The sequence below is a fragment of the Capricornis sumatraensis genome, chromosome 4 (genome assembly GCF_032405125.1).
Source record: "Capricornis sumatraensis isolate serow.1 chromosome 4, serow.2, whole genome shotgun sequence".
Lineage (NCBI taxonomy): Eukaryota > Metazoa > Chordata > Mammalia > Artiodactyla > Bovidae > Capricornis > Capricornis sumatraensis.
Window position 1 is genome coordinate 22,819,057 of NC_091072.1, and position 10,592 is coordinate 22,829,648.

Genomic DNA, 10,592 nt, shown 5'->3' on the forward strand with positions numbered 1-10,592 from the left:
TCACCCTGCTTATTTAACTTCTATGCGGAGTACATCATGAGAAACGCCGGACTGGAAGAAACACAAGCTGGAATCAAGATTGCTAGGAGAAATATCAATAACCTCAGATATGCACATGACACAACCCTTATGGAAGAAAGTGAAGAGGAACTAAAAAAGCCTCTTGATGAAAGTGAAAGAGGAGAGTGAAAAAGTTGGCTTAAAAATCAACATTCAGGAAACAAAGATCATGGCATCCGGGCCCATCACTTCATGGGAAATAGATGGGCAAACAGTGGAAACAGAGTCAAACTTTATTTTTGGGGCTCCAAAATCACTGCAGATGGTGAGTGCAGCCATGAAATTAAAAGACACTTACTCCTTGGAAGAAAAGTTCTGACCAACCTAGATAGTATATTCAAAAGCAGAGACATTACTTTGCCGACTAAGGTCCGTCTAGTCAATGCTATGGTTTTTCCAGTGGTCATGTATGGATGTGAGAGTTGGACTGTGAAGAAGGCTGAGCACCAAAGAATTGATGCGTTTGAACTGTGCTGTTGGAAAAGACTCTTGAGGGTCCCTTGGACTGCAAGGAGATCCAACCAGTCTATTCTGAAGGAGATCAACCCTGGGATTTCTTTGGAAGGAATGATGCTAAAGCTGAAACTCCATTACCTTGGACATCTCATGTGAAGAGTTGACTCATTGGAAAAGACTCTGATGCTGGGAGGGATTGGGGGCAAGAGGAGAAGGGGACGACAGAGGATGAGGCTGGATGGCGTCACGGACTCGATGGACGTGAGTCTGCGTGAAATCCGGGAGATGGTGATGGACAGGGAGGCCTGGCGTGCTGTGATTCATGGGGTCGCAAAGAGTCGGACATGACTGAGCGACTGAACTGAACTGAACTGGAGTACAGTGAACAGTATTCAAGGGGTCTGGGAAATTATAACAGACTTTCACAGTCCTTGTACACATTCCCTTACCTACACTCCACTTTGAAATCTATTTAGTTAAATTTGTGTGGAATTTGGGGAATTTTGGAAATACACAGGCAGTTTTGGTGATAGAAGACAAAGAGCTGATGACATATCAGTTCAGTTCAGTCGCTCAGTCGTGTCCGACTCTTTGCGACCCCATGAATCGCAGCACGCGAGGCCTCCCTGTCCATCACCAACTCCCAGAGTTCACTCAGACTCACGTCCATTGAGTCTGTGATGCCATCCAGCCATCTCATCCTCGGTCGTCCCCTTCTCCTCCTGCCCCCAATCCCTCCCAGCATCAGAGTTTTTTCCAATGAGTCAACTCTTCGCATGAGGTGGCCAAAGTACTGGAGTTTCAGCTTTAGCATCATTCCTTCCAAAGAAATCCTAGGGTTGATCTCCTCCTGAATGGACTGGTTGGATCCCCTTGCAGTCCAAGGGACTCTCAAGAGTCTTCTCTAACACCAAGTTCAAAAGCATCAATTCTTTGGTGCTCAGCTTTCTTCACAGTCCAACTCTCACATCCATACATGACCACTGGAAAAACCATAGCCTTGACTAGACAGATCTTAGTTGGCAAAGTAATGTCTCTGCTTTTGAATATGCTATCTAGGTTGGTCAGAACTCTTCTTCCAAGGAGTAAGTGTCTTTTAGTTTCATGGCTGCACTCACCATCTGCAGTGATTTTGGAGCCCAAAAAAATAAAGTCTGACACTGTTTCCACTGTTTCCCCATCTATTTCCCATGAAGTGATGGGACCGGATGCCATGATCTTCATTTTCTGAATGTTGATCTTTAAGCCAACTTTTTCACTCTCCACTTTCACTTTCATCAAGAGGCTTTTTAGTTCCTCTTCACTTTCTGCCATAAGGGTGGTATCATCTGCATATCTGATGACACATAGAACTCACTTATTATCACTGGATGATTCACGGGCTTCCTGGTGTCTCAGATGGTAAAGAACCCACCTGCAGTGTAGGAAACCTGGGTTTGATCTCTGGGCCGGCAAGATCCCTTGGAGAAGGGAATGCCTACCCACTCCAGTATTCTTGCCTGGAGAATTCCATGGAAAGAGGAGCCTAGCGGGCTACAGTCCATGGGGTCACACAGAGTGGGACACGACTCAGGGACTTTCACTTTTTCACTTTCAGGTGACTCACACAGGTGTCAAGTTTTCCCTCGCACCCACCTGTGTGCACCCTTTTCCTGTTCACAACTTGGCCTCCACAGCCTCTCCCAGGAAGGAAGAGGGTATTTCACACACACACATTTTCAGCAGACCAGGCAGCTACAGAGATGGTCTCTCCTCTGCCTCACCTTTTTCTAGTGACCTCTTGGGTTTGGTCACTGGCTAAAGGTAATCACATTTTTTCTGCCCATGTTACTAAATAAGGAATCAGAAGTACTTTTGCAGAATTTCACTGCAACAAAGATGATATATCAGTATCATCACTCCTCTCTGGGAGATTTAGAAAAAGTGAATATAATTGAATTAAGAGTTAAAATCAATATGCATAAGTGTTTAAATGTTTGATAAATTCTACCCCATTTTAGTAAATTCAGTGAGACCCATTTTAGTAAATTCAGCAATGAATGAAGAGGCAACTAACTTCCAATTTCAGCAAATTTCTTCAAAATGATTCATGAATAAAGGAATAAAATTTTGATTCATTAGCCAGTAAAAGAAAAATCCTGTTCTATAAGGGTCTGGCATATTCATTAAGATTTTATCTCTCTGAATGCAAATAAAATATGCAAAACATAATTCTTGCTAAATAATATCCCACTTGTGAATTTACCACTGTTTAATAATTAATTTTATTGTTGAAAATTTGTGTTTTTAATGGATCATTTTTAACCTTATTGTTTATTTTAGGGTCTAGAAAAGATACATACTCCACATTTTGAAAAAATTATCTAGGTTTTTAATATCCAAAATTACACACATTTTGCCATCATCCCTACCTCTAGCAATATCATTATTTGCACATAGAAAATGCACAGATAATGTTTAAATAATTAATTTCTGTTTGCTCTCCAGCAACAGAAAGAGCAAGGAAAGTATTTAAAACTTAAGTCATCTCGTCATTTTTTATTTATACACTATTAGCTAAAATGTCAACAACCAACGTCACCAAAGTATGTCAAGTGTGGAGAGCTTCACTAAATGAGCCACCCATGGAAATAGGAAGGAGGGAATGTGTTGAGTATGGTTAAGCTTTTAGAAAATAAAAACTAAAATGGTACTGTAAATGAACAAATATATAAATAGAGACCCTAATAAGAAGTATGAGTTCTCAGTCTTCCCTCCCTTCCCCATTGTGAGCCAACCATACAGTCTCTCTGCCCTTAACACTTTCTATCAGGCACTATGCTAGGCCTTGTAATTTTTTTTTTTAATCAAATGATGTAGTATAAAGATCCGGCACTGAGTATATACCGAATTAATCCACTGATTCTTTACATCATTAAGATTAGTTAAACATTTGGGATCTCATATCAAGTATGGCAAGATGAGAAGACACAATTTCTTCAGAACACTGGATTTCTAGCAATCACTTACTTGCAAACTATATCCTATATATTCACTTGTGTTAAACTGTCCCAATCTGCTCTCTTTTGGAGGCAGTATAATTAATGAGGGGCTTCCCAGGTTGGTGCTGTGGTTAAGAATCTGCTGGTGGTGCAGTGGTAAAGAATTCCATTTTACAGAGGAGCCTGGCAGGCTACAATCCATGGGGTCCGCAAAGAGTCAGACACAACTGGGCAACTTAGCATACACACAAACACATAATTAATGAGGATTCTGAACATAGGAAACGGTGGAGTTAGGGAGTGGCGCATGGAAAAATAAAAAAATATATAATTTTTATGCATAAGTGCTCAGTCATGCCTGACTCTTTGCAGCCCCATGGACTGTAGCCCACCAGACTCTCTTGTCCATGGAATTTTCCAGGCAAGATAATTGGAGCAGGTTGCCATTTGCTACTCCAGGGGATCTTCCCGACCCAGAGATTGAACCTGTGTCTCTTGAGTCTCCTGCATTGGCAGGTGAATTCTTCGCTACTAACGCCACCTGGGAAGCCCTTTATGTGTATATGCATGCTTATTTTTTTCTCTTGATTTTCTTTTGTATATCTAGTTTAAATACAATTCTGCATCTAGTAGACAAATAGACTAAAAAATCAATGAAAGTTCCCCTGAGTCTAAGCAGATGTTATATATGTCAGAGAGTGACATGGTTTAAGGTGAGTGCTTTTGTTCCACTGACACAGTGGCTGTCTACTGCAGTGATTTAAGGTGCAGTTAAACATGAGTGGTTCTAAAGTACGGTAGGTCTGTTGGGTTGATGACTTACTCGTGCATAGCCTGTTTAACTGCTACCCAACACAAAGACAGTGTGAAGAAAAAGTCCTGGAGAAGGATAGAGCCAAAAAAAAAAAAAAAAAATCACAAATACAGAACACTCCGTAAGCTGTGGAAGGCAAAGCCAAGAGCAGCCAAACTGCAAAGTCGGCAAGTATTAGAAAAAGAACGTCCAGGGCCACAACTTTCAAAAATAAAACTATTATCCCATCCATCAAAATACTTCAGAATATCAGTACTAAAATAGGTCATATAATTAAGGGCTAATTTCAATTATGATTTTTACTCATAGGAACAATTATAAAGAAAACAGTTTTGGAAGTTGAAAAAAATATTACTACTCTAATATGACAGAATCCCTGTGGGAGACCTGGGTTTGATCCCGGGGTTGGGAAAACCCCTTGGAGAAGGGAAAGGCTACCCTCTCCAGTATTCTGGCCAGGAGAATTCCACGGATTGTATAATCCATGGGGTCACAAAGAGTCAGACACGACTGAGCCACTTGAGCCAATATGACAGAAACCTTCAAAAACACTAAAAGCTAATCTATAAATAGATGATAAGCCTATTCAGTGTATTATTATTATAATAGTTGTCTGAAGAAAAATTTAATAAGCATATATAGAGGATAATGGTAGTGAAATAATTAAATAAATAAACAGACAAAGCAGTAAATAGTAGTAGAAATAAAGCGTATCTTTACAGAGAACATATTGAGAAATTGAATGGCACAAATTGATTTCTCAGAAATCAAAGCTTCGTTTTATCAATAAATGGAATTTCCAGGTGGCACAGTGGTAAACAATCTTCCTGCCAATGCAGGAGACACAAGAGAGGCAGGTTTGATCCCTGGGTTGGGAAGATCCCCTGGACTAGGAAATGGCAACTCCCTCCAATACTTATGCCTGGAAAATTATGTGGACAGAGGTGCCTGGCAGGCGACAGTCCTTGGGGTTGCAAACAGTTGGCCATGACTGAGTGACTAAGCAGACACACACAGACTAGAAAAAAATAGAAGTTTAAAACATTTGAAAAAAATTCTTAGTAAATAATTATCTTTATGGTTCACACAACCAAAAAAAAAAAAAAGGCTTAAACAATCTGTAGGAGATATTTAACATAGGGATGGCAAATTGGTTATAGCATACATGCCCATTCTGATATTTCTATGGTAGCTGCTTGGAGAGATGGGTGGAGAGTGTTTCTCCCAGACTCTGGGGAAAGCAATGCAATGATTGATTTACGATGGTACGCTAACTTGGTGCAGCATTTTTGCTCATATTTACCATCCTTTCTTTCCTTCAAAGAAGAAGGAATTTCAAAAGTAAATGCATTTTTTGAGATTTATATCCACTGCATCACATAGACCCACATAACCATGAGATGTTTTCCTAAAACAGTAAGATTCCAAGGCTGGGAAATGAGTTGTCTCATAAATTTGTTACTATATTTTTCACAGTGCTCAGTGTACGTTACTGATGGAATATATTAGAGTTCAAGTCCATAATGAACTTCCAAAGTGCACAGAATGAGGCAGCAGACTCAGGGGAAGAGAGAGTGAACTACACTAGTTTTTCCAGAGACAAAACAGCATCACTCATGTTTTGTATAATGTAGCTTCAGAGTCTGGATAGCATCCCCAAGAGGTACTATTCTTCATTAAGACAAAAAGCAAAGCACTTCCTACAACTTTTCAAACTATCAGTTATGCCAAGATAACTCAGTTCTGAAAAGAGTTGAGAATATTGAGATAAAGGTAACAAATTAAGAGAAATTAGTGAACAAAAGCAAAGTGAGAGTATGCTACTGAAGAACCTTTAATTGTCTGAATGCTTTTCATAAATATTATTATAAAAGTGTGCATATATATGCAAATATGCACATAGATACATATACATGTATAATAATATAATCATATATTTTGGAGTCCATTATTCACATTAAACTCTCCTGAAATCTCCATAATCTTTAATAATTCCAGAGAGATGAGAAATCTTTGCAATTAATTTGTCTTTAATATTTTTCAGAGAGAAGGAAAATTTCAATTATTCATCAATAACCATGCCTATCATCTATATTCAATTATCATTTCCCAGTTTCTCTAGCTTTCTTTCTAAAATAATATATATGCAAAATAATTAGGTAATTTATATTAAAATACTTATAAAATATGAATCATAATTTATATTAATAATAAATGATTTAGTTCCTAATTTACATAGGCATTTTCCTTCTTTTTAAAATATTTATTTGTCTTTAAATTTATTTTTTAATTGGAGGAAAACTGCTTTACAATGTCGTGTTGGCTTCTGCTGTACGACAATGCAAGCCAGCCATGATTAGACATATATCTCATCTCTCTCGAGCCTCCGTCCCCTACCTACCCCACATTTTCATTCTTTTAAAATCTTTTATGTTCCCCTTTCGAGGTACATATCTATGTAAGATTTTCTAAATTATTTCTGTAACAAGATAGGGTATTAAATAACATATTTTTTCTGAAGCCAATAGGGATGCAAGACTCTAAAATCTTATCCTTTTTCTCATTTACAATCTACTTGTACATTCAAATGTTAATATAGGTGTAGATTTAAGCACACAATGAGGCCTACATGATGCATGTATTTACGAGGCAGAAGTAAGAATGATTATTAGGTGTTTGACTAGGAGAAAGGGATGATTTAAAATGGGCACTGAAAGATAAGTAGAATCTGAATAAATTGTCAGGAGAAAAGGTATGATTCACCAGAGGCCAAAAGCCCAGACAAGATGACAAAGTGATGCAAGCTGGACCATGCAGGTAACAGTTGTAAGGGAAGCAAGCTGACAATCATTTTTACAATATGAACTTGGGTTAGATCATGGAAGGCTTATATTTTTAGGCAAAAAAAAAAAACAAAACAAATTTTATGATAAAATTAAATAATATATGTAGTGAAGAACACTGGAAGAATTTGGGCTAGTGAATAGATAGATGTAATTAGTGTGTTGTGGATATTAACAAAAGGAAAGGAAATGAAGACTGGTGAGAAATGGCCATATATGAAAACAAGATTATTATAAAATATCAGGTTATTTTCTATACTGATTTCAAGCAGAGAAGATTAAAAGTGAAATCAGAAGAGTTATGGGTTAAGGCCAAAGACAGGCTAAATTCAATTTTATTCACAATACTGAGAACAATGTCTAGAATGTAGCAGAATTCCATAATATATAAAAAAGGACAGGAAAATGGCAGACAGAAAAACAGTTATTAAATACATGTTCTGGGTAACTACTGGGCTAGGTAATTTCACATTCAGTATTCACTATATTGTTATAATAACCTAGAAGATCATTTCTATGATGCCCGTTTTCACTTAAAAGGACAGACTAAATGAGGTTATTAGAAAGCATATTCAGAATCACTTAACAGATAAATTATGTCTTAAATTAATAACTGAAAAGGTTGCATAAATCTTGAGCCCAGATACTCTTCATTGAGCTACAGGAAACTAAGAAAAATTCTAAATTACTTGAGTTATAAGGTAAGGATCCTTAAAGGTCATGAAATAAGTATGAAAGTATCCTGAAAAGGTCAATATTTAAGCATCCCCTTGAATTTAAATAATCTCTGCTAATAAGCATTAGTTTTTTAGTTTCCCCACTCAAATACAAAAAATCTCAAGGAGTGTTTGCATGTTTGTGTTAATTTATCTTGAAGCCTCAACTGTAGCTACACAAATATTTAACGAAAACTTTGAATGAATGACATTTTATAATATCTGTTTTTCTATCTTTTTAGTCCTGAAAATGATGAGTTAATATTCCTAGACTCTTTGGTATGTTTTCATGTTATTATTAGAGCTACTCAACTATTTGAGTTTATGATGAGGTCATGATGGCAGAGCAGTAGGACATGTGCTCATCTTCTCCTGCAAGAGCTCCAAAATCATAACTTCCTGCTGAACAACCATCAACAGGAAATGTTGGATTCCACACACACAAAAAGATGTCCAACGTCCAAGGATAAAGGAGAAGTCCCACCAAGATGGAAGAAGGGGCAAAATTGCATTTACAATTAAACTCCATACTGGCCAGAGATGCTCAGAGAGCTCAAACGAAACCCTGTAAGCACCAGGATAACACACAGAGACTGAGCCAGACCTGCTGTTGAGTGTCTGAGTGTCTCCTGCGGAGGTACGGGTCAGCCGTGGCCTGCTGCAGGAGTATGGACTCTGGATGCGGTAGACCTGGGTATGGCACAGCCTTCTTGGAGGAGGTCACCATTAACCCCACCAGAGCCGCCAGAACATACACAGGACTGGGGAAACAGACTCTTGGAGGGCACAAACCAAACCTTGTGTGCACCAGGATGCAGGAGAAAGGAGCAGTGACCCCACAAGAGACTGACCCAGACTTGCCCATGGGTGTCCAGGAGTTTCTGGCAGAGGCGTGGGTCAGCCGTGGCCTGCTACGGGGTCTGGGGCACTGAGTGCAGCAGTGCTTGCACTGGACCTTTTGAAGAAGGTCCCATCATCTTCATTACCTCCACCACAGTTTGGCCTCAGGTCAAACAACAGAGAGGGAACACAGCCTCACCCATCGACAGAAAACTGGATTAAAGATTTACTGAGCAAGCCCCACCCATCAGAACAAGACCCAATTTCCCCTTCAGTCAGTCTCTCCCATCAGGAAGCTTCCATAAGCCCCTTATCCTTATCCCTCAGAGGGCAGACAGAATGAAAACCACAATCACAGAAAACTAATCAAACTGATGACATGGGCCACAGCCTTGTCTAACTCAATGAAACTAAGAGCCATGCAGTGTAGGGCCACCAAAGACAGAAGGGTCATGGTGGAGAGTTCTGACAAACCATGGTCCACTGGAGAAGGGAATGGCAAACCACTTCAGTATTCTTCCCTTGAGAATCCCATGAACAGTATGAAAAGGTAAAAAGATAGGACACTGAAAGATGAACTCCCCAGGTCAGTAGGTACCCAATATGCTCCTGGAGAACAGTGGAGAATTAACTCCAGAAAGAATGAAGGGATGGAGCCAAAGCAAAAAGAGCACCCAGTTGTGAATGTGACTGGTGATGGAAGTAAAGTCCGATGCTGTAAAGAAAAATATTGCATAGGAATCTGGAATGTTAGATCCATGAATCAAGGTAAGTTAGAACTGGTCAAACAGGAAATGGCCAAGTGTGAACTTCGACATTTTAGCAATCAGTGAACTAAAATGGACTGAAATGGGTGAATTTAACTCAGATGACCATTATATCTATTACTGTGGGCCAGAATCCTTTAGAAGAAATGGAGTAGTCATCATAGTCAACAAAACAGTCCAAAATGCAGTACTTGGATGCAATCTCAGAATAATCTGTTAGTTTCCAAGGCAAACCATTCAATATCACAGTAATCCAAGTCTATGCCCCAACCAGTAATGCTGAAGAAGCTGAAGTTGAACAGTTCTATGAATACCTACAAGATCTTCTGGAACTAACACCAAAATAAAATGTCCTTTTCATCATCACGGACTCTAATGCAAAAGTAGGAAGTCAAGAAATACCTGGAGTAACAAGTAAATTTGGCCTAGAAGTACAGAATGAAGCAGGCAAAGGCTAATAGAGTTTTGCCAAGAGAACGCACTGGTCATAGCAAATACCCTCTTCCAACAACACAAGAGAAGACTCTGCACATGGACATCACCAGATGGTCAACTCAGAAGTCAGATTGATTATACCTTTGCAGCCAAAGATGGAGAAGCTGTTTACAGTCAGCAAAAACAAGACTGGGAGCTGACTGTGGCTCAGATCATGAATTCCTTATTGCAAAATTCAGACTTAAATTGAAGAAAGTAGGGAAAACCACTAGACCATTCAGGTATGACCTAAATCAAATATCCCTTATGATTATACAGTTTAAGTGACAAACAGATTCAAGGGATTAGATCTGAAGAACTGTGGTAGAGATTCATGACATTGTACAGGAGGCAGTGATCAAGACCATCCCCAAGAAAAAGAAATGCAAAAGGCAAAATGGTTTTCTGAGGAGGCCTCACAAATAGCTGAGAAAGGAAGAGAAGCAAAAGGCAAAGGAGAAAAAGAAAGATATACCCATTTGAGTGTAGAGTTCCAAAGAACAGCAAGGAGAGATAAGAAAGCCTTCCTCAGTGATCAATGCAAAAAAAATAGAGGAAAACAATAGAATGGGAAAGACTAGAGATCTCTTCAAGAAACTTAGAGATACCAAGGGAACATGTCAGGCAAAGATGGGCTCAAT

The 10,592-nt window shown here is 39.0% G+C and overlaps 1 pseudogene; it reads left to right on the plus strand.

Annotated features, from left to right (window-relative positions):
- The first annotated feature begins 9,417 nt into the window (after positions 1–9,417).
- On the plus strand, positions 9,418–10,185 carry LOC138077826 (craniofacial development protein 2-like; annotated as a pseudogene).
- Positions 10,186–10,592: the final 407 nt, after the last annotated feature.